The sequence below is a fragment of the Genypterus blacodes genome, unplaced genomic scaffold, assembly GCF_046128005.1.
Source record: "Genypterus blacodes isolate CSIRO-AG114 ecotype Tasmania unplaced genomic scaffold, CSIRO-AGI_Gbla_v1 ptg000057l_1, whole genome shotgun sequence".
Taxonomy (NCBI): domain Eukaryota; kingdom Metazoa; phylum Chordata; class Actinopteri; order Ophidiiformes; family Ophidiidae; genus Genypterus; species Genypterus blacodes.
This window is the reverse complement of record NW_027466869.1, coordinates 1018286-1043198: the sequence shown is the minus strand read 5'-3', so window position 1 is coordinate 1043198 and position 24913 is coordinate 1018286. Positions and strand designations below refer to the sequence as shown.

Here is a 24913-nt window from a genome sequence, read left to right as displayed (position 1 = left end):
GCATGCACAAGACTCTCACTGCACTGTCCAGAAATAACACAATAAGATGATCCATGTGTGAATCACTCAAGTGCTTCTGACACTGAACGTTCTTCAGGCTTTTATATTTTCAGAACATTTTCTAACTCTGGAGCTGAAAGATGTGAGACAAAATCAATGTGGAGAGTGATGTGAAAATGTACTGCTGGTGCTTGTTGGAGTAGTTTGCCACTTTGCCTCTAAGAGAAACCAGACTTGTCCTGAAAAATTATAGTGTTAAAAAATAATGATAAAAAGTTAAGACTGTTAATTGTCAAACTCACACTCACATGTGTCAAGGTCAGTGCAGTACAGAAATAGGTCCAGGATGTGTTTGGTATAGCATGGCTTTGGATTTTCTCGAGTTTATTTTGAATATTCTTAAAAACAGTATGTTGGGGGAAAAAAAGTCAATACACTTTCAAGTATATTTATGCATAATTAGATGTACATTTTGTTTCCGTTTCCTTCTTCACGTTCTCTCACCAGCTCTAACTGGGTTGTACTTGCCACATGATGACCTCATTCATCTAAATTCATTCATCTTGAGGTTAAATGTATGTTGTTGGAACAGGAGACAGAATGTTTTTGGTGTGGGGGCGTAATAAAACTAGAAGAATATCTGTCAACCATGTGATGGTTATGTTCCTTTCAAAATAATCTCACAATCTTATATTGAAAAGCAATACAAACCTATAACCTTCTGCCTGCCAGACAACAATGATAACCTCAAAGCGTATTTGTTCGTTTCTCCAGTTTCCTCCTGCAGTCCAAACACATTCAGATGAAGTGAATTGGAAACTCCAAGTTGCCTGTAGGCGTGAATGTGAGAGCGGAACAATGAGTTTGTTTGTCTGTGTGCCTTGGTGGAGGCTGTGATAGACTCAGTCCCCTGCAAGCATGCCCAGGTTATGCAGTATGGATGAATGGATAAGTGACACTCTGTACTGTGTGAGTCGTACCCCAGTATGAAGCATTAACCCTACACACTGAGAGCAGAAGTGTTTGCACACCTCCACATGTCACACACGTCACCACAGTCGGTTATCATGAGAGCCGTGTCAGACAAGAAGCGCAACAGGTTAACTTCAAATTATGTTGTCACTCATTCGTTCATTATGAGACTCATCATGTCTGAACTGGCTTGTGTAAAGAGTTAACAGCTCGGTCAGTGTGGATCTTGTTTCCGATGCTCACCAGCTTTAGTGATGCTGCAGTCAGTCAGACTGACAGGTCTGTCTGTCTGTCTGTCTGTCTGTCTGTCTCTCTCTCTCTCCCCCTCTCTCTCGCTCTCCCTGCTCTCTCTCTCACATCAACACAGCATAACTTTGCACTGGAGTCACTCAGCATTTTAGTTACCGGAAAAACCCACAATATCTCAAGCTGTGCGAGTGTGTTACTGACTCGGCTCGCAGTGAGATTTGTTTTCGAGTTTGGTGAATAAACTTTTTAGTGACAAAAAGTTCATTTCCTTCTGCCTTTACTACTGACAGGGGGGGTCGGCTCAGACTCAGCTAAGCATTTTGCACCAATAAATGACTGTGTGTGTGTGTGTGTTCGGTGTGTGTGTACGCTTGTTTGTGTTTGTGTATGCAAGAATATCTGCGTGTGTGTGTGACCTGATTGTGTGTCTACAGTGTATACACGTGCAGTGAGTGAGGGCTGTGGATCTTTTAGGTGTGTTGTTAGGAGCAGCGTGGCCTCATTACCCAGGTGTTTACCCCCAACCACAGGAAGCACTTGTCAGGATCGACAGGAACGACTGTCTGCCGGCATACATCGCCTCAGGGAAAGAAAGATACAGAGGGAGGAAGAGAAAGAGAAGGGGAGGGAGAGACAGACAGACAGACAGGGAGGGGGAATAACAGAGGCCCAACTTTTCAATTTTGCAAAGTGGCTTGTGAGTATCTATCAATACATACTCAATATGTGTGTTTGCATGCTTTATGTGCTGTCTTTTATCTAAATGTGCATGTGAGTGTGTGTGTGTGTGTGTGTGTTAGTGCCATTCAAATGCTTGCCGACAGGTCACCGGGTTCCTCCACTCCCTCACCAGTGCAGTGAAGGCGGGTGGGAGGAGAGGAGACGTACAAGCTGTTGACAGGGATTTATGAGCTGATAGTGTCAGGCTGAGCACAACAACAGTGCTCCTGTCTCTGCCTGTCTGCTCACAGAGGGCGAGAGAGAGAGAGAGAGAGAGAGAGAGAGAGAGAGAGAGAGAGAGAGAGAGAGTGAGACAGCAAAATAATTTGAAGAAAAGTAAATACAAAGTAGATGAAGGCAGTGATGGAGAGAGAGCGGCCGGATGGTAGAATAATTACATTGTTTGGAGACTTTTCTCTCCCTTCTCTTCTTCCGTTGCCGCTGTTTCCTTCACTGCCCTTCCTCTCCTCTCCTTTTAGAGTTTTTATCAGTGACCATGGTTCATCTTTTGAATTTAAACTGAGATTAGAAGAGACCATTCGTCATCTGCACAGGTACAGGGTCACACAACTAGATAGGAATTCTTGTTCTAAAAGACACAGGAGGAGCAAGATGGATTCAAATAATATTAACAGTAAAAAGGTTTCTTGTATTTAGTTTTTACCAACATTGTGATGTTTCTACATGCAGCTGTGTCAGGGGATCTTATCTGGAAGTGTCTCTGGTCGTGTGTTTCAGCCAAGTGTGATGCATCGTTTTAGCTGTTGAGGCTTTTTATAATGAAAACTTCCTACAGTAAAGCTAAGAGAGGATGCAGCCTTTGTTCCCTGTTCCAACGCATTAACCTTCAACATAAACATTCCCAGTGCTATAGACTTCCTTTACTGTCTTGATGATGGGGTGCTACCTAATCCCATATGCCCAAGGCGCACAGGTGTGGCTGCACCCTTTGCACCCACTAACACAGCATCAAATCTGTAATGTAACCGTTTTCCTGAACATGTGTAATTCTGGAGATAATGACTTCAGAGAGTAGATTTGGAATTTAAGCTTGCAAATAAAGCACTAGTGTTCCATCCCCCTCGTTTGCTCTCTGGTGTACCTCTCCATCTGTAACTTATTATTTGGTTATCATACAGACATTCAGTCTTCTTGACATTCCATTTTGGATATTGCATAAATGCTTTACCCCGTTTAATGTTGTGATTGGCAACAGTAATCCAGATGTGAAGTCGGCCAGATTGTCATGTTGGGAGACAGAGAGCCTGACTGGGCAAAGCACACATCATCCACTGGGGATAATACAGACCACTAATCATTTATATGTCAGTTCCCATTTAATGATATAGTATCACATAGTGAAGATTTATGAGGCCTTTACATTGAGCACAGACGCTCAAGCTGTTCACTACATTGTTTCATGGTAAAGGTTTCTCAAAAGATCACATGTTGGGTTTTCCAGGAACAGTTACAAAAGAGGGCTTTTTTTCAGAAACGTTCTTACTCAGGACATTTGGACACACACAGTGTAATGAGTAGTAAAGCCTGTAGAAGCCACTAGCAGAGGCTTCAGTTAAGAGTTTGCAGGTGTAAATTAGACCTCACTGTTGTGTATTTAATTGCATCAGACAGATAACAGTGGGTGGATTTGTTGATTTCCTTTATATTTACATGTATTCGTCTCTCTCTTTTTTTTTCTCTATCTCTCTCTCTCTGTCCCTCCAGTGCAGACTGACAAAGGAAAGCTGGATGAGGAAGGAGTGTGAAGTTCAAGGACAAAGAAGATGAAAACTCCTGGATGACACAGAGGCCAACAGAAAAGAGAGTGGACGAAGAAGGGGGGATCATCTACCTTCTTTAAGCACATTAAACAGTCAGTTTCTGCCGTTTCTAATAATTGACAGAATTTTTTTTGATCAGCTTATGTATATTTGCAACACTGAGCAGCTCTGGAATCTAAATCAGAACCTGAGGATCTGAAATCATCCGTGTTGTTGGGGCGTTTCTGCAATACATTCTGCAATACATGTACTGATATTGATCTCATGCTTGTGGGTTGGTTGAGATCAAATTCATGAATATGTAGGTAGTATGTTAGTATGTAAGCAGCTCTGTAATAACTACTGCTGCATGTTTATCGCCTGATAAAGAAACACCGCGGTCATAATTTTTAGTAGGTTTGTTGTTGTTTTGTTGATTCATACAGACTCATGTTTCTTGTTTTCCATGTTTCATCTTGCGTAGATTGAGATTTAGTAAACAATGTATGCATGTTATGATTCATGTTGTTTAATATTTTTGACAGCTCGAATGTCTGATGAAATGTCTTCATGTATGTGTGTGTGTGTGTGTGTGTGTGTATGTGTGTGTGTACCATATCCGTTAACATGCAATGATCACACTGTGCTCACAAGGGAACAAAGGCAGCATTGAGGACATGTACTCATACAATATGTAAAGCTCTTTGGAGGAATATTCTGTGACTTTAGTGCTCTCGTGTGACACTTCACCAACAGCATTTCACTTTTATCTTTGATACATAGATTATTAATAAATTCTGCCCTGCTCTGTAAAAACACAGGGAAAAATATTTTTGAATAAAGGGATTTTAATGGTTTACTCGCTAGACACGTCAAAACAAGGGAAGAAACTTGTCAAGTACGACTCTAGCAGCAGCGCAGAAAGGGATGCAAAAAGCAAAACAAACCGGGAGATAAAGAAAATAAGGCTGCTGTAATTAAGGTTGGAACTTCAGATATGCAGTAAAAAGAGGATAGGAATTTTATTTCAAGCTTATGAATGAATTAAAAATATTCTTTTAAGTACCTGGTTCCATTACATTCACTGCATTCATTACATTGGACTTTCTATTTTGTGGGTTTTACAGTTCAGATCTCATTATTTTATCATACTGCATGTTTGTACGCGGCAACATTTTTTAGAATTTAGGTTGAGGGCTTGACACGATAAAGAACTTCATGATTTACATCTCAAATTCAGCCAGTTCTATGACTTCTTTAGCTTTGAAACATCAAAAATATTATGTTTAATACAGTTTATCATCACTGCTTGCACATCTTGCATGCACAAAGTCGAAACGTACATCATCAGTATTACAGTTTTAGGTTCTTGAGTGATTTTGATGTCAAGTTTGATCTCAAAGCTGTGCCGTCCAAGTTTTTGCAGTGTACATGTCCAAACGCACGTATGCACTGATTATCTGAACATCTTGTTAGAGTTCAGACGCTGTTTTGAGGACTGAACCCGGTGTGTGTGAGCGGGGTCAGGTGAGGCCTCCCTATCAGCCTCGCTCCAGCTTTACGTGTGGTTACTAACCCGGCCCCCAGTGGTCAGACAGGAGCGCCTGATATGTGCCACGGCCAGTTTATCGCACTTCCTTTCCATCTGCCGTAACACACCACGCATCTTGCCAGCCAGCAAAACACAAGACACTACTACCATATAAGATACTATTACAGTGCAAATCATGCAAACTGTAGTAAACTAAACTCTTGCAGGTTAATACAGAACAGGAACAGCTCTCACAAATATATATATATATATATAAACCTATTCTGAAATAGGCATTGTGAATAGTTGGTACAATGAAATCTTGAATGAAACTTTAGATTTTAAAGTAGACTTTCTTGTTATCCACTGTTCTTACTTATTTATGATTTGGTAGAATGTTAGAAGAGGGTGAATGGTAGAATGTGATCAGTAGTCTGTCATATACTGTTGCTCTTGACGATCAACTAACTGAAACTAGGACAAACTATAAGTTAGAGAATACATTATGACCTGCTTTGCCAATGTTTTCATCAAATGTGTGGCAAGAAAACACAGGATTTCTTCTGAAGCATCTACAGTATATCAGGACTTACGATTCTTGAGAGACGGTGCTATTTTTGAATTTGTAACAGAAGAATATGTTTTGTTCAGACGTTCATGAAAATTTCCTGTATGTATTCCCCTCATATACTTTCAGTCTTTGAATATCAGCCTTCTTCTCCACATATTCCACACACACACACCCTCTGGCTCGCCGTGTTCTGCGGTATTTGATGAAAAACAAAACACAAAAAAATTATAATACAGGCTAAATTAGCATAGGCTGAAATGTTAGGATAGGCATAGTAAAGTCAGTAAATATCACAAACTAAGAGGGAAATCTCTATCCAGGTTTTTCAATTTCGGAAGCGAACCATTTGAGTCATCTCATTGATTTTAGCACTCTACAAATAACTCACCTCAAAATACACAACACCCAAGTTGCAAAGGATGTGCCCCACTTTCTCTTCTGTGCAGCAGTTGCAAAATGCTTTTTCCCTTCATAAAAGCTTCTATTTTGACAAGTAATGCAATGTTTCTGTTTGTGTGGATGCACCAGGTCTCAGACACCGACAGTACATATCAGGGAATAACAAGGACGGCAAACAAACAGATTTAAGAAAGAATAACTGCCATCATAAGGTGTATTCTAATTGGCTGTATCGCTGCCTCTCACCAACGCTTTAGAAAGCAATTACATTGTTAAGTGCCAAAGAAACACGCGCTATCTTCTAATTTTGAGGCGGCCATGACGATGATGGTTCCTTTTTTTTTGTTTTCCCTCCTATGTAGAACAGCCAGGATGTGTATGAGCCTGCCAGCCGTTAACACCACAGAGGAAGTGTGCAGGAAATGAGATCAGCCTTAAAGAGAGGTAACGCCTGAGCTGGAGCCACTGACACCAGACCAATAACTGTCACTCACTGCACCTGAGACTCAACACTCTACAAATAACAGGAGAACAGAATAGAATAGAGCGAAGGGAAAAACCATTATGGAGGAAAATTTATTAGGAAAAGCGAGGTTGGAAGGAAATGAAAATAAAAGGAACAAGACAAAATAGGACAGAAAAAAAACAAAACTAACACTGCACATCATTACAGAAAGAGGTGACACATCCAAAGGGAAAATTCACAGAAAGTCTCACTATCAGTGTCTGAGAGGTTCTACTCGAATTGTCAAGAATTAAAAATATCTGTGAGCGGGGCGGCGGCTGAATTTGAGAACTGTACGTACCACTGTTACGCGCAATCTCCTCTACTCTGAAGAATTGAACAGAATAGAATTAAAGAAACGCTGATGAAAGCTGCGCAGAAGTGACAAGAACAGACTAGAAGCAAACAGCAAAGAAGAAAGTCTGTCTCAAGATGCTAAGGCAACAGCACAACACATACCAAACAGACAAATTCTGTTTGAAAAGAGAAAAAAAAAAGATGAATTTTCAGAAGCTAAAAATACCAGCAGGGTTAGGCTTCATTCAGCAACTGTGTATCTGTAACTGTCACTCCGCCCTGCACACGTTTCCTTTACGTGATGAAAGACACAGTCGGTAAGTTTGCAGAAGAAACCAGGCCTGACAGCAGTGCACGGGCATGTGTGTGTGTGTGAGAGAGTAAGCTGCTGATTTTTTGCTTCGTGTGATTGAAAAAAATAGCTAAGACCTTAGACCCAAGAGCAAGAAGTTTTTGATATGATACATCCTGTAGCTACAAGCACAGTAATTGTTTTTGAGGCACAGTAGACGGCAACAGAAATGTGCTTGTTAGGTTCCACTCCTGATTCATTTGACGCGACTTCAGACAAAAACCATGTCGCGTATCTCCAGACTTCAGGTGCAGATTAATCCTTGCCACTGCAGCCCACAATCCCTGCTCAATAAAGTTCATAAATCATGAATATTGGAGGATATTAAGCGGCTGCGATATGACTGCCAGGTGACTCTAACGACCGTCACATAACTCCCATGTGACCAAGGTGTGAACAATTCCCAGTCAATAAATGGCAGTTTACTGCTAGACGCTGCCTCAGAACCGGTTGCCTTCAAACTCTCCTGCTGCATATTGAGCCACTGACGTTATTTTGGCTGGTGACTGAACTATTTTAAGGTGCCCTGGATGAGATCATGTGCTGCCTTTAACACACCTGAATAAAAGATCATTGCTGACAGATGTGTAGTAATGTATGCATGTTTCTCCTTTGTGTTTACTTATGCAAAACATCACCAGGCCTCATTTACGCTTCAACACCTTTACAAATATTCAGTCAGTGAATAAATAAATGTTTTTCTGTTTGTCTTCTTGTCAACAGAGAAGAGAGATGGACAGCATTTCTTGAAATTGAAGGCAAAGGAGGGACAAATTATGAAATCTGTTGTATTTTGGCAGCGGGGCTAAAAATGCCATTATTTGCCATCAAATGTTCACTTATTCTGCAAAATAACAATCATGTATGACGCTGTTAAACTATTTGTATCATGTTCTGTGAATCAATGAATGGCTGATGAAATGAATAAATAAATGCAGAAATAAATGAATGAGTAATGAACTGATTAATCATTTAATTAGTTAAACAAATCATGCAAGTGTCAGAGACTGACAGTGCTCAAACGCCTCATCAGCATGTTTGCATAATCAACCTTGTGCGGAAAAAATGTTGTACGTCAAGTTAAACTCAAACTGTATTGATGCGGTGAACTGTTATCCCATGAATGAATATGAATTGTGAATGAAAGAGTAAAACAAAATAAAGTCAGTGAGATGTTGAGTAACTATGTAAAGTAACTTGCTGTGTGTGTAATAATGTACTTTTATGTCAACGATCACGGATAATGCCTTGCTGGATTTCACTCACCTCACACTGAGAAGGTCCTGTGTTCTCGTGTCTTCTCTCTGGGTTCTCTGGGTGCTGTGGTTGTCTCCCGCCTCCAAACACGTGCAAGTTGGGCCAAACTGGAAACTCAAACTCGCCCTTATTTGCGAATTGGGGTGTGAATGCGTGTGTCTGTTTAGACGTGTCCGGGATGGAGTGGCGGGCAGCAAAGGGTGGACACCTCCAGCCCAATGACTGCTGGAAGAGGATGAGAGGAAGGGGAGAGTTGATGAATGGAGGTTGCTGCTGAGCCCGTTTATAAAACCTAAAACACGTGTTTACTGAATGAAGGAATTAAACATTTTAGGCTTGCAAACATGAAAAAACCTGTTTGGATTGGAGCATTTAATAAAATCCACCCATGTATTTGTATTTGCACAGCTACAATATCACGTTTGATTGTCATTTACTATAAGAAGCGAGTGGTTGAACACAGACTCAAAGCAGCTAAAACATATATAGAAATGTTGCATGACTATATTCCATTTTAAACGTGCAAACTGAATGTCGTTTGCAGTGCCTGGTTTTTTTCATTTGTTCAAAGAAACAAGGGCAAACTCATTTAACAAAAGCACAGTGGGCTGGCTGATGCAACACAGTGAAATTTAAGGAGCATTCACACACAATAAACCACTTCTGTCAGACCACCTATTGGGCTGTATGTGTGTGTGTTTGTGCGTGCGTGCTTGTACCACGTGTGTGGGTGTGTGGGTGTGTGAACATCAGCGTCAATATTTTTAGGTGTGTATGTGTGCACCTGCACTGATGCACATAAGAAACAGCTGCTGCCTCTGTTGTTCACTCCTACAGCGCAGCCTGAAGGCACTTTTCGTCACTACCTCTGTGTTTTTGCAGATACAGTATTGAGGAGTGTGACTCTTTCCACCGTTAAACTGAATTTTTTTCATACATATCGTACATACATGCATACAAGATACAAGATCTTGTTAATTTACCTGTCAGGCAATCATGTTCAAGCCCTCAGTCAGCCTTTGTAGCTTTGTGCTGCTGCTGTGACTCAATTTTCAAAATTTTAAAGAGAAAAATGTGTCCAAACAGCTTTGGTTGTCTTTTTTCATATTGTCCCCATATTGTCCTTTGATCTGATGTGACAAGATTAGCACCAAAAGGAAATTCCAGTCGATGACAACGGAATTGTCACATAAAATGGAGAAAAAATGCTGCATATGATGTTGTCCCAAAAAATACACATTATAGCGGCACTAAAAAGGAAAAGCCATATTGTGAACCTGTAGATTAGTCAATCCTCAGGCAGTAACTACTTCACATGCACACCAAACTCTGATTAGTTTGAATATTATGCTTAAAAGCTTGAGTGAACATGTATGAAAACATTTTGAATGAGCCACTGACATTGCACACATTTCTGCTGACTGGTTAAGCTGAGGATGTGCGGTACTAAAACGAGTTCTTATTAAGATGGCACAGAGGTGAGAGAGTTATGTGTTAGTGACAAACGACATCTCTCAGCCTTATCCAGGTGGTGCTGCAGGTCCTTTGCTGACACCTCCAGGCTGTTCTTCATCTTTCCCAGATGGGAACTGAAGACTCGCTCGGTTTTTCATCGTGGCAGCAGAGACAACGCAAGAATCATTGGGTCGCAACATTAACTCTCTGCCCTCTCTCTTCTCATGTTGTGTGCAAGGCATCCATTCATTAAATCACCCCCAGAATGACATATTTTGTCTAAAATTGAATTAGACAATATCTGCAATACCTAAGAGAGACAATAAGATCCTACATAACATGTCGGAGCCGGTTTTAGCCTGGTGATCGGCATATTTCAGCTGAATCTACATCTTCTCTTCAGCCCTCAGTGCTGCTAACGAAAGGTTACCATCTTTCTATGAAAACATTCTCTCTAAATTCCTCTTGCTGCGTTAGCCGATACCCTTAGCTGCTTTAGCTCCTATCTCGGGCTACTAATAACATCACCGTATGAAGTTATTATAGCTAATTTGTCAGCAAACAGGTTCCAAATTACATAGACAGGAAGCTAACAAGAGCATTAGCATTCCACTTGAGTTTGGAAATGGCTGCTTCAGGTCTGCATGATGCATCACAGCGCTGTATCAGTTAAGCTCTTGACAGTAGCGTGGCCTGGCTAATAACTGAGTCGTCAGGCGGGTTGTGTAACGGTGGCGAACAGAAGAGCTTCAACGAGAGATTCTAAGAAAACTATGATCGTCACCAATGTCCTACCGAGTCATTGTGAAGAAAAGAAGTCAGAAAGTTGAAAAGGGGAATGAGAGGAAACTGCACTCAACTGCTGAAAGGACCTGGAAATTATGAAACTCAGGTCGTTTCAGTTCTGTACAGGATTAATATCGCCCTAGTTGAAAACAATGTTTGTTTTATTATCATTAAGGCATCGTTTCACCTCAAAGTTAAATAAATGGCTATTTAGAATAATATTAAGTAAGGTACCACACTAGTAATGCAGTAAATATGTCACTTTCACCCAAGTATGACATAAAAGCGTGTTTCTGAACTTCCTTTATATCACCTTTGCACATTTGGAAGAAATGTCCGTAGATTGTCAAGTGATATTCGAGTCTCACACGTGTGAAGCAGCAGCGTGGGTCACACATGTCATTCAAAGTCATTCCTTGCAACACGCCATGTCAATACCTCGTCAACATAGCGAAAAGCTCCGAATTAAGCAAAGGTCTTGTGTTTATAAGTACACAACACACGTGCAGCTATTCACACCTCTTTATTTAAAGGCTTGCAGATCAACATGGCGTCCTCGTGCTTTTATGAACTGTTCACATACCAAATTCTTGTCACACCGAGTCTGAATTTGGCTCATGCCCTGCAGTTAATGCCTTAGCTTCTCTCTCTCACCTACATTCCCTGCCATGCATATTGCTATTTCTATGTCAGAACACACACCAACTGTTTAAACCAAACCTTTGATATTGAAAAACAAATATATTTTCCTTTATATTTCATATTTCATTAAATTTTGTACTGAACTTGTTCCAGGATTTACTGTCCTGATAGAGATTCGGATGAATCAGCCCAACAGAACATGAGAGATGGAGATTTAGTCACATCAAGGGAATTTTTCTGAACTTGTATGAATGTGAAAATGATTTATACTGGAGACGAGCTGCTTGTCCTCAGTCTTGGCGTTACTTCAGGCTTTTGGCAGAGGATTGGCTGCAGTGATTTGCTCGTTCAGTGACCGCTGTGAGCACACATTATTCAGTCATCTGTACTCTGACCCAAACAAGTCTGCCCTAGATACTGGATCAAATTTGCTCCATAAAGGATGAAATATCAGACTCTTCCTGACCCAAAGACACTTTATTATTTATGTATGTAATGTCATGTCAACAATGTTATGTTATTGTTTATGTATGTAATGTCATTATTTTCAATTGTATTTAACAATTGATAGACACAAGTTGCAAAGTTGAGGATTATGCGCTTGGTGCTGACACTTAGCCCTCCAGCTTCTCCACAGGAGATGCCAGACACAGTTCATCATTTGTTCCTGACCAAATAGCCATAGGAAATGATCCCCTGAGCCTGACCAGTTGGAACAGACAGGTCCTGGTTAAGCCACTGCCAGGCACAGCATACATCCTGATGACTACGCTTTCTTCTTGAGAAAGTTTCTTCTTGTAATCTCATGGTAATGAGCTTTTTTTGTGTTTCTGTGATGTGTTATAAGTATTAAAACAAGCAACAAATACAGGCAACCTTCCTTCACGCTGCTCTATCAGTTAGGTAAGGGCCAAATTGGAGGTCAGACACACACACACACTGCTTCTGGTCCTATACTCAGTGCTGGATTAAAACATTCCATTAGCCTAAACATAACACAAAATGAAGAAGTGCTCAGCGTTTCCTTATCCCTGTGAAGTTTAGTTGTGTGTTGAGGGACTGAGGTTCACATTGTTATTCACAGAATCACATTACCTCACCAGGCACGCAGGTCTGCCAAACAGCAGGTGACTGCACACAAATAACTGAGGATTACCAACAAATAAACAAAACTACTGAGTCGTGCTCTCTGAAATTTGCCACACTGATGTCAAATTAAGTCATGCGGGAACATATTATAATCATAATAAATGCCTGTTTGATGGAGGCCAACTGGAATTAAGCCTGGGACTAGTTTGAAAAGTTAATATGATGAATACAAATTTTCTCACACACTCAAGATCAAGCCTTACTACTAACAAGCTTATGATACAGATTTTAAAAACTTATTGGCTTATCATAGTTGAAGAAGATGCATGGGGCCTCATCTACAAGGGGTCACTTATTGTACAGAAAGGTCAAAATAGGTTTGTATACACAGGAATATGGAGCTTTTTTCATATAAAAGAACAACTAGCATTTCCAGTCTATTCTTCAAAAGGTGGTAATATATGGTGACGTTGATAACATCATCATAGGTTACCAAATGAAACAAGACTTAAAAGATAGACACAGATATGAACCTAAGATGTTTAATACCCTACAGAATTGTATAATATTGCTAATAAATGAAGAATCACCCAGATACGTAAACTTCCTCATTCTGTCGTTTCAGGGAGGTGCAGGGTTTTTAGAGGGAGGAGCGGACAGATCCTCCAGGATAGAACCTGCAGATTCATCCACGTGTCAGTCTGGATATGTGATCTATTCTTCCAGGATTCATGTAATCCTTCTTCCCTGTCAGGTTCTCGACTCCAAATCACAATTCTAAAGCTCTTACAGTGACCAAGGTTATGGTTTCAATTCTATACACAATGCCAGTGCCAGGCGATGTGTAACATAAAAGCTTTATAAGATAAAAGCCTTCTGAGATGTTGATGCAATCCGATTTTATACACATGGATGCTATTTTATATGAGTGAGAGAGTCTCAATGTTGATATTTTGACTTCAGGAAGGAATGAACTGGGAGTTTGCCTGTGAATTGTAAGGCAAATACAAAACAGAAAGACATAATGAGAAAAATGTTTTACAAACATGACTGATGTTAACATTATTTTCCATCTAATATTTCAGATTTTGCCTGTGTATCACTTCCTTTGGAGGAACACAATTTTCTTTCAAATGTAAATTGGGAATGACCTGAGGTGAGACACTCAGCACAAACACACACTTGCCTTCACGTCTCCCCCAAAACACACACACAAGCACGCAGCCGGGAAATAACCGAAGCCCAAATAATACTGTAATTTTTCCTGGTGTGGCTCAGACTGTCTCTCATAATAAAAGCCTGTTTGACAGGCCAGTGTAGCACAGGAGGGAGTCTCCTTTTGCTGCCGAATACAAAATCGTATTATTGAAGCTTGCACCCACCACAGCGCCTTCCTCCCCCCTGTGTGTGTCCCTATATTAGAAATATTTTCAGGCCCCAATAAAAGCATAATGCAGTCTTATACACGCTGCATTTGCAAGTGAATTGCAGTGCCCCATATTGCCTCTGATGGTAATCAGGAAAACATTGTGCTATGAGAGGCGGAATAGCTGGTCCAATATCGAGTGTGATTGTGCTGAATGTTATCTGATGGAGATGTTGGAAATAGAGGCATATGTAAACTGAATGTCATGCTGCTTGGCCATATGGGTAGCAATAAGACACAGGCATATGAAACAGCATGAACAAATTATACTTAAATTATAGCCAAAGCACTGCTTGCGTTTCAAACCATAAATAAATGGGACAAGCATATGGTGCAGAATAAGTTAAGGCTATGTTATGTAGGAAACGTGGTTAAATCGTTTATGAAGGGACGTGTGTGGCAGCCGACATACTGTCAATGAACCGCATATCAATTCTCTTCCTCTGTCTCATTTGTGTCTTCTCATTTTCATCCTAATCAAGCCTCAATTTCACATTTCATTCTTATCTGTTTCTTGCCTCTCCTTATTACCCCTCCCCTTCCCCCTCCCCCCATGTCTGTTGCTCACTCGCTCCTGCTCTCCATCTAAAGCTCTTAAGCTCGATCTTAATGTGTTTTCTTTTCATTCTTAGTTTGCTCTTCTGAATCTTCCACTGCCTGTTCCACACACACGCACACGCACACACACACTTTTCATCAGGAATATATTGTTAATTACATTTTCAAACCAGCCACGTTTAATACACCAGCATCTCCAGCTCCTGCGATTTATTCCTACAAATGCATTCCTTCAAACTGTGCTTCCACACGTTCCATGGATCCTTGGATCTTTTCCCCCCCTCCACCATCCCCACATCTCAGATAGTGACTGTCAGGCTGCCGCATGTTTTAAACAGCAGCAGACATTGAAGAAGTGGAGACAAGAAGGGACAGAGCTGAGAGTCCAAAGACAGGGATGAAAACGGATGATGCAAGAACAAAAAGATGGGGGAATCAAGAGAAAATTCCATTAGATTTGTCTGTTTTTAAAGCCGCGTCGATCCCTATTATGTTGTATAAACTCATATATAGTACAGGATAAAGAGGGGATAAAGTAGGGAGGGATAACAGGATTGACAGATATATCAAGACGAGCGATAAAGGCTGTGAGAGAGGAAGAGTAGAGTGAAAATTTGTGACTGGTACTCGCCGATACCGAGGCTGAACCCCACACGTTCACTCCCTGCTTCTCCTCCCTTCCTCTATCTCATGAGCTCCCTCCTTCTCCTCACATCTGTTCTGACCCAGTAAACTTACGCGTGAACTTGAATCACTGCTGCTGATTCGCCATGGAGTCACATGCTCACACACGCACGGGCCCACGCGCACACACACACACACACACACTCACTCAAAACACACAGTCTAAGATGAAGATGCAGTTTTTGTACTTCTGCTGCTTTCGGTGATGTGAGGACTGCGCCTGTCCTCACTTCTCCTCTCCTCTCCTCCCCTCTCTTCAAAACATCATTACTCAAGCTAGAACTGAAAATGAATAACAGCAGAATATGAGTGGTAATGCCCCAAGTTAAAGCTGCCTCACTGTCTCCTTCTTTCACCTTTTTCCTTCACCGTCCTTCTCAACTTTTTTGCCTTTCAACTGTTTCCCTATGCAGCATAAAAACCTCCCTTGCAATGCTGCATTTCAGTTGCTGTGCTCCAATGGATTATTCATCCTCTTTTCATATTCACTTCTCATAGTTTTAGCCCCAAATTAGCAGTGCACAACTTTCTGGTTTTTTGTTTTCCTATTTGTTGACAATGTGCTGACCGTGTGTTTACAGAACACGCTGCACCAAAAACTTTACTATCTGCACAGAACGTGGGAACAGAATAAATTAGGCTCTGGTCAACATGTGTTCTGTGTTTGTGTTTTAGCACAGCTGTAGTGTATGGAGACATTTAAAGTAGCTTTGCCTGTTGAATGTATCACAAAATCTTTCTTCCCTCTTTTCTTCTAGGCAGCACAATTATCGTTTTATCAATAATTCAGTAATAAGGAAAAAATAAATATGTATATTCACCGGTGAAAATATTGAAGTTTGTTTTTGTGAAATGTATTTACTTGGTGGATTTATTCCCTGCATTCATTACTTTGCACTGGAGGAATTTTATCCTCTAAGTCATAAAATCAGCATTCTGCGCCCGGCTGCACCGACTGGAAGCCAGTGAGCTGCCTGAGGTTGCAGTGAAGCAGAGCCAACCTGTGCTGTCATGGGAAGCAGATCTTTATTTACCGTCTCCACTCGTGTCAGTTTAGAATCGGCTGGACACACAGCCAGCTCAACTCCACTTTCCCACAATGCAGCTGATCTTTGTCTCGGCCTCTCCAACTCCTCTTTCTCTCGTTCTCACACAGCTGTAACAGACCTGGTAATTCTGTCCTTTCTCCTTTGCTCTCACCGGCCTGGTTGTCAGTGGAAAGCCTTTCTGTAATGCAAACTGAAATCTATAGATGGGACTTCACTGAATGCATCTCTTTCACTCTCTCTCTCTCTCTCTTATCTCCACATAAAGAAAGCGTTAAAAGCAACTCCTGACCTATTAACAATACCAAATTCATCGGTTTTTAAGAAGTTTGGCTTTGTTTTAAAACTTTCCACAATGTAATAATAGCCACCAAACGAATACATTTTTGGTTTGTTTTGGGTTACGATGATATCTTTCTTTATTTTCCTGTACTTTGCAGCAGTTAAACTAGCAGCAAAGCTGATCTGAATCTGCTAAATGAGGCTTGCAGTTCCAGCTGCTGACGAGGCCAGACACGTAAAGAGAGGTCTAATGTTGTGTTAGAGGGAAACAAGGGCTGGACAGTGTCACCAAACCATCATTAAAGCACATGGAAGGAGACTATGATACATTCACTGTGGCATGTTTTACTTAATTTGTCATAATCAAACTTTCCACCAGATTATCAGATATGACCATGGCACTGTGGTGGTGCAGTGCGTAGTTGCGATGTTGTGTAAACTTTGTTTTTTCCACTAAATGAACTTCAGTGATTGATGTCACAGAGGTCATATGATCATTTACCTTCAACCATGTAGCTACAGTATGTTCATGTTGTTGGTTTGGAAATAAACTCTGCATTGCGTGCTTGGGTGGGAGGAGCCATAAACAGACGCATGTTTCATTCATGAAACAACTATCGCTATCCCAATAACGTATGAGCCCAATGTGCCATCCTTCTCTGTTTCCCTTTGTACCAGCCCAGCAGACAGTACTGATGTAATCACCGAGCCCACAGAACAGCCATGTGAACCAGACTGTAGACGATGAATGATAACATTCATGAACTGAATGTCTGACAAGTCTAACACGTTTTGCCTCTGTAATGAAAAAGTTATGTAACTGAACACCTTAACATACTGCACATTTACTTCTAAGCAGAATCACAGACCTGCGTCTATCATCTTTCATTGCCTGTAGTATATGTTTACTGACACTGTGGTGGCTTAATCTGAATTCCTCTATACAAGCATGCAGCTTTGCTCAGGAGTTAATCTCTGTTTCAAAATGTACACAAACTAGCAGAACACTTCTTGCATATCTGAAAACCAACTAATTTACCAAAACACAATCAAAAGTTCTCTGAACACGCACGCGGTGTCATGCATCATAAAGCAACATGAAAAATATAAACACTAATGCTGCATTTTGTCTTCCAAGTAGATTTGATTTAAAGTTGGATAGATGACATTTTGAAGGACAGGACAGATGCTCAGATGCAAATGGGTTCTTTCTAAATACGATTACGGAGAATATTCATTTTATATGATGAAGCACACGTCCGCCCCGCTCAGGACTCTGTGTGATTTCTGGTATGAGAGATGACTGCTGGTATTAATTACATTTTAACACAGTTGGGTTTATCATGCTGTTAATCATACATGTGCTGTCACAGTATGGCAACTGAAACAGAAAATGACAACACAAGCTCAGCTGACCTGAGCTACAGGGAACAATGCAAAACACAAATATATTACAATCTGAAAATACATTAAAAAGCCACATATTGTAAAAATAAATAATATATAACCAATGGCAGGCGAGCAATTAAAGAAAGAGAGAAAGAAAAAAAAGACAGAAATGGTTGATGAGTGCTGAATTTGCCTCCTTAATTATCTGTAGTCCAGATGATTGCCACACTCATTGATGCTCCCACAGACCAGCTGTTTGACACACAAATGCATATCCGCACACACACACTGCTATCCTTCATGTGGTCAAGATTGTGTGTGTCAGACAGAGAGAGAGAGAGAGAGAGAGATAGAGAGAGAGAGAGAGAGAGAGAAAGAGAAAGAGAGAGAAAGAGAAAGAGAGAAAGAGAGAGAGAGAGAGAGAGAGAGAGGGACAGAGGGACAGAGAGAGAGGGGGGGTGCTAGTAACTTGATTTTGCCATATGATGCCTGTCTGCTCCAAACTCTTAAAAAGGGAATTCCTACCTTTTATTACTGGCAATAATTATTAAAAGGATAGAGATGTGATCCCTGTGAGAGTTTGTGATTTCATCCTGATCTTTCAAATCCCCCCCTTGAGTGGTTAAGGTCCTCAAATCTCACCTCATCAATAAGTCATTGAGCATGAATCTCTCATCTAAGTCCCCCCAAATGACCAGATTTCACACTTTCTTCTTACATTTCGATTTTTTTCTGATAGTGTGTGCGACACTGGGATGAACAGTGTTTAGTGAATTCTTACTTGACTGATGAAAGATAAGGGTCATCCATGGATGAACACGTGTCAGGGGCTCAACATGTGTCACACTGTCAAAGTAAAAGAGTAAGGCAGAAGTCAAAAGTGTGTCTATAAAGCTGAGTCAAAGTAATGATGATGTTGATAGGGAGTAAAAATGTATTTGTGCTGAAAACACAAAAGAGATCAATGAAGTTAAAATAAGAATCTTTGGTACAGACCACTAAAATGATGTTTAATCACCAGGGTTGCTCGCTACTTTTATCACCTTATCACCTTCTGTTGCCGGCTCCTTCTCAGTCTCTAGGCCTTCAGATTGATGGTTCAGTCTGAAGAGCTTACATTTAGGAGTCTGAGAAGTGGAATGTAGATGAGTTTCTCTGTGTTACTATTCTGTGACTCATATTTTACTCACACACTCGCCGGTGTGAGTCTCTCTCATGCACAGAGCTCATTGCTCAAATTATTTCACCTCTCTCACTACTGCTGACATGATCAGAGCTTTCACTCTCTCTCTCTCTCTCTCTCTCACTCTCTGTCTATCTGTCTCTCTCTCTCTCTTCCTTGCCCCGTTTCTCTTACTCTGTCTGTCTTTTTTGTCGTTCTCGCTTTTACGATAAATAGAAGCAGAACTCCAAGGGAAAGGCCATATTCCTACACACACACACACAAGCAGATATACACATACACACAGAGGGAGCACCACTGTGTGTTGCTGTTTCCAGAGACTGGAGGGGGGTTCTGGGAGCAAAAATAATGAGCTCATCAGTTCAGCCTGGAGGTGGCGTTGGCAACACACACATTCACATATACGCACACACACAAGCACACACACACAATTTTTCTTTTTCTTTCTTTCTATCCCATGCACAGAGACAGAGGCAATTACCACGATCCATGCTCGGTCGGATATTCCATCTCTCTCCAGCTGACTTCACCGTGACTCACTGTAAAGACTCGGAGCAGTTGAAGAGATTGTTCCCCTGCAACACCGCCCACCCCTCTCCCCCCTCCCCTTGTTGCCTTTTCCCTTTCTTGTACCAAAAGAAGCGCATGCAGTTTCAAAACAGGTGTGCCCTTCCCCCCGTGCACATGTGTCTGTCACTGGGTGTTTTTGTGTGAAACGCACAAATGTGTGAGGGTGCATAAGCCTGAAAGCGTGTGAATCACACGACAGTCATGGCGGCGGAAACGCTGATGATGACGAAGAGGCTGGTGATGGATTTATTTTTTTTCAAGTGCTTTCTGCAGGAGGCCTTGGTCGTGTTTATTTGAAGCGAGGATTGTCATTTGATTGAACTGCGTGAACCCAGATTTCTTACAGCAAACGGAGGTCATGAACTACTGGATCGAATAATTGTATCGGTTCCTGTGCTCGCCGTGACTGTGTTCAAAGTGAAACATCAAGTGGGTGGTCTGAATCCAAACAAATGGAGAAATTTCTGCCTGGGATTTTCTCATTGAGACGTTGCTGTGAAATTAGTTGTGATGAAACATTAGTATTCAAGGGGAAGCTGGGTTATTCCCTAATGTAGAGGAAAGCAAACGCTCACAGCACCATGCAGGGTTGCTATGAGGAATGTGGTTATTGTTCAATATGACAATGATGTCAGACAAAGTGCTTACACGTTCGGTCCCTAAAATTAAAACAAACTTCCAGGGAAAAATGTCAGAGCGCTATGAAGGAGATGTGACATGGCGTCTAACACCTCAGGTGTCAATACTGTCACCGACCAACCAAGTACGATGCTCACTTTGATTGTTGCGATTTTGTTTACGCTGTTTGTTTCAGCCTTTACAGTGCCCCCTAGTGGATATAGTGTTTAATCCTCCAGACATACAAGAAGCAAGAATGTATGGGGAAAGTGAAAGAAGGTGGATGCATATTGCACATTCAGCAACTTACACACCACATCACTTTGATCAAACAATACATTTCATCCAACTTATCAATTGCCGATTAACAAAAATGTGTTTTTGTTTCATGAGTAGGGCAGAGTGGAATATGTTTTTGATGGGATGAACAACAAAGTCAGTGTTGTGGATCATCAATTGTATTTTGTCTCTTCACATGTGTTTTTAAAACTCCTTTCATTCCCTTTCTTATCTCGAACTCTCATTCGCCTCCCTTGAATTCTCGCTGCTCACAGTTTGTAAACCGTCGTTTTCCCTGTTTGCTCCTCGTTTCTGACATCCTGTGACCTCTCTGCTCTCCTCCTGACACTTCCTCTCTTCTCTTCTCTTTGCGCTCCACCTCCTAATTCTTCTCTCCCCCTCCGCTCTTCTTACATTCAGTTGGCAGGTGCTTTGTGGTATAATGATAGCCTGCTATGTGGTCTCACATCGCTGGGTTATTAGATCCAATATCATTTCTAAAGCAATAAAAGAAGATAGTACTTGTGTGTTTTTTCTTTTCTTTATTTTTTCATTACTTCTCCAACTTATTAACAAGCTTAGTTTTTATCCTTACAGGCTCAAGCTTAATTACTTTCGGAGGAAAACGTCACTGTCAGCCATGGAGCAGAATAAGTAACGAAGGATTTTTTGATTAAGACCAAAGTTTCTGTTTTGGGTTCCATTTTTTATGAGCTAATATTAGGATTCTAAGTCATATCAGTCATAACTGGGAGCTGGAATGCATTTTTCAATAAGCTCACACTCATATAGAAGGTTAAGCTCCTCAAATCCAAGATGGTGAATATTTAGCAAGTGAAATGTCACAGTGGAATATGGCATTAACCTTTTGATATTGAGGCACTCATTATGCAAGTTATCAACGTTAGCTTTTTTCTTCCCATGTGAGCAGGAGTTCTTTAGTGTCTGTTTATTTATCATTCCTAGAGAGAAAATATTCTAAAGCACGATTGCGATTCGTGACGTATCTCATTAATATTTACTTATCAACATTGATGATGATTGATGATTAATTAAAACAAGCATGAAACAAGCTTTCAGCGGTCTCAATGATGATAACATGTCATGTGGCTGTCATGAGACTCTTACTAAGTTCCTGCTTTGGTCTGAAATCTATCAGAATACAAGTACAGAGACGACAACACTTGAGTGATTGACTGTGATAATGACCACTCACCACCCACCAATCTGTTCAAATCCATAACAATTCCATTAATTGCAAAATGCGACATAGTGAATGAGACGTCTTTCAGAATGTTGATGTTAATGTCTTATAATTTTTCAGTTTGAATACCTGATACATCTTCTTGTCAGGTAATGCCAAGGGAACAATGCTCGTTTGTTGCGAGCTAGAAATGCAGACGAATGCTGGAAAGGGACAATAAAACTTTTAAGTTAGTAAACAGATAACAAATCCTCATGTGGTTATTGGCCAGAAATATGTTATGTAACTTTGTGAACATGTTGCTCACATATTTCCTATTATTTAGTCTGGAGGGTTAAATACTCAGTCCTCAAGGGGGCAGGCCAGAGTCAAAATATTGTAATCAAATAACATCAATGATTCAGGAAAGGTATGAAGAAACAAAACCTTCAATTCACTTGATGAAAGCAATGGAAAGAAGTTTAGTGTTATGTTCCCCATTGGAATTAAGATTACATATGAGTTACTGCAGCTTACACCACAGGTTGACCAAACATATACATGACAACTCCCACACTATTAATTAAGGAGGTGTTAACCACTGTGTCATAGAGAGAAGTGGGAGGTCGGTGAAAAATAGGTGAAAAGAGAGAGAGAGTTGATAATCATTAACCCTCCCCAGTTCTATAAACTCACTACTACTTGAGTACAGGCCCTAAAGAATCCATGCTGAGTTATAATTAATACGTAATTATTATTCATGCAACAATTAAACAGATGATGATACTCACAGTGAGGCTTTGCTCTAGTGGAAGTCATCTATATCTGACTAATGCAGAAGGAATCTATTTATTCATTGACTTTATATTCTAATGAAGAGGTTAAATCATTGGTGCTTCACTTAAGTCTTGAGTCTTCTTGCGACTCAAAGACGGCAAAGTGTAGCACATAGAGAATCATCTTCATCCACTCAAGGCCAGCAGCAGGATTTCATATGGATTGCAATATCTGTGTTGATATCTTTGAAACTACAGAACTTAATATTAATACTTAGAGTATCGTGGCCTGTATAACATTACTGCCTTCATGCACCGGCTGAATGACTGTATGTGATCATATAATGAGAAAGGAAATGTCACTGATCATAAGCTCAGTGTTTTTCATACAGTGACCCCTTCAGGCTTTAGTCTCACACACACACTTCATATGCATGCATATTGGTATGGAAATGGATAATCTTCATCTTTTACACGCATGTTTTACTTCTGGTAATATGGCCTCGTCCCTGTCGAGATTAAAAAATGAGCTGAGTTGATCCATGAAATACCAGAACGGTCTGCAAAACCTTGTATCTTTACTGAGTCAGCTACAGTGTGTTTAGGAATTGAGCAAAAGTGAGTAATTTACCCACTAACATCTGCACACTTCATATTTTACACCGCCTATTAAGTTTTTGTGCTTTTTCCAAGAGCTATAAAACTTCATCAAGCTGAATTTTGAAGAAACTGTCAGCGGTGGATATGAAGACAGCAAAAAGTTGAATAAAAAATTGGAGATACAAGATTTTTACAGGATATGGACAATAAAAAAAAACCCACCACAACCCATTCTAATGCTTACTTTTCTCTTTTCATGAATACTGATGTGAATTACAATCCATTTGCAGCCGCAGGTTCGCTCAGTCTGCAATTTATGATTCAAGCTGTAACTACCTCATTTGATCCCATCCTTGTTATGGTAATTTCCTCTCACAATGGTAGCAAATCAGTTTGATTTAACTGTGCAAACTCTCCGAGCAGAAGTGTGTGTGTCTGTGTGTGTGTGTGTGTGTGTGGGTGGGGGGGGGGTTGGTTTGCATGTGTGCTTACATGCATCGGTGTGCGTATGTGTATGGAGCTGTTGGGAGAAGCGTGGGCGCTGCCAGATTTGTGGGTGGTGGGTGTGTGTCTGGGTGAATGCGTGTACGTATGTGTCTGTGTGTGTGTGTGTGTGTGTGTGTGTGTGTGTGTGTGTGTGTGTGTGTGTGTGTGTGTGTGTGTGTCATACTGCATACAGTTGTCAGAGAAGTGAGAGGTGTTTTTGTGCCAGCGCCAAAGCTTCCAATCTGCATTTTGATGTCATTAGCTTGCCACATCAAGCTGCTTCAGTGGTACTTTAAACCCAGATTGTGTTTTGAGAGCACTACACAGAATACAGAATGAAAGGCTTAAAATGCTTGAAAAATCTGCTTATAATGCAATCATTACTTATTTGAGCTATTGGTTGTTTAGTATGCAAAACTTCCGTGATCATTGTCACATCATTTTCCAAAAATCAACATAGCGAGGGACAAAAAAAAAACAGTTTGCACTCAGAGTCAAATTGTAAACTGTTGTTTTTTTAACACACACACACAGATCCCACATGAGTCATACCCACAGAACATTATTAACTCTGCCATGGAGGTTATATTGTCACCCTGCTTATTTTTGTATGTTTGATCCAGATACAGGATGTGATCTGTTTCTTTAACATTGTAAAATACAGTGTTTGTCTCCATTTTTGTCAATTCTTTTGAAAACTAAAACAGCAATCTAACAGAAAAAAGTGTCTTATCAACCTTGTTTTTCTTTTTTTACATAAACACAACATAATATAAACAACAGCGACTACTACACTTCGCTTTCAAACCAAACACCTTTCAAAGTATCGCCACCTATCCTTAAGTTGTCCATTGGAAGGTCAGCCAGCTCAGCATCATTCCTCAGCTCAATCGTACGCTCAAGGTCTCTCCTAATACCTGGCTGAGGTTCACTTTAGTCTTCCTTTGGCTCTGGCACTCACTTGTCATACGTTTTTGTCTCCCTGTCAAAGTTGCCGTTTAAAATTCATTGCAGAGGGTGCAGCTGAGTGATGGCTTTCACTGCTCCTATTTTCTGCCATCCAGCCTTCATGCTATTCATGTCACAGTGATGCTATGCTGTTTCCATTGACATTTAGTCACCTCTTTGGTGTATAAAGGCAGCCCTTCACACTCGCACACTCGCCATTAAATCACAACCAGGGGCATGCATAAGAGAAGGCACCACACGTCTATGATGAAGTCGACGATGATGATAGATGTTCTCTAG

At 40.7% G+C, this 24913-nt stretch overlaps 1 long non-coding RNA gene across 5 annotated transcripts in view; it reads left to right on the top strand.

Annotated features, from left to right (window-relative positions):
- Positions 1-8499, top strand: part of LOC143002456 (uncharacterized) — a 95149-nt gene extending 86650 nt beyond the window's left edge. For 4 of the 5 annotated variants that reach the window (XR_012963799.1, XR_012963797.1, XR_012963795.1 and 1 more), the window contains one exon: positions 3667-8499. This is a non-coding gene — a long non-coding RNA (uncharacterized LOC143002456). The remainder of the gene's footprint in view (positions 1-3666) is intronic. The other variant, XR_012963796.1, reaches the window with a different exon arrangement.
- The last annotated feature ends 16414 nt before the right edge of the window (positions 8500-24913 follow it).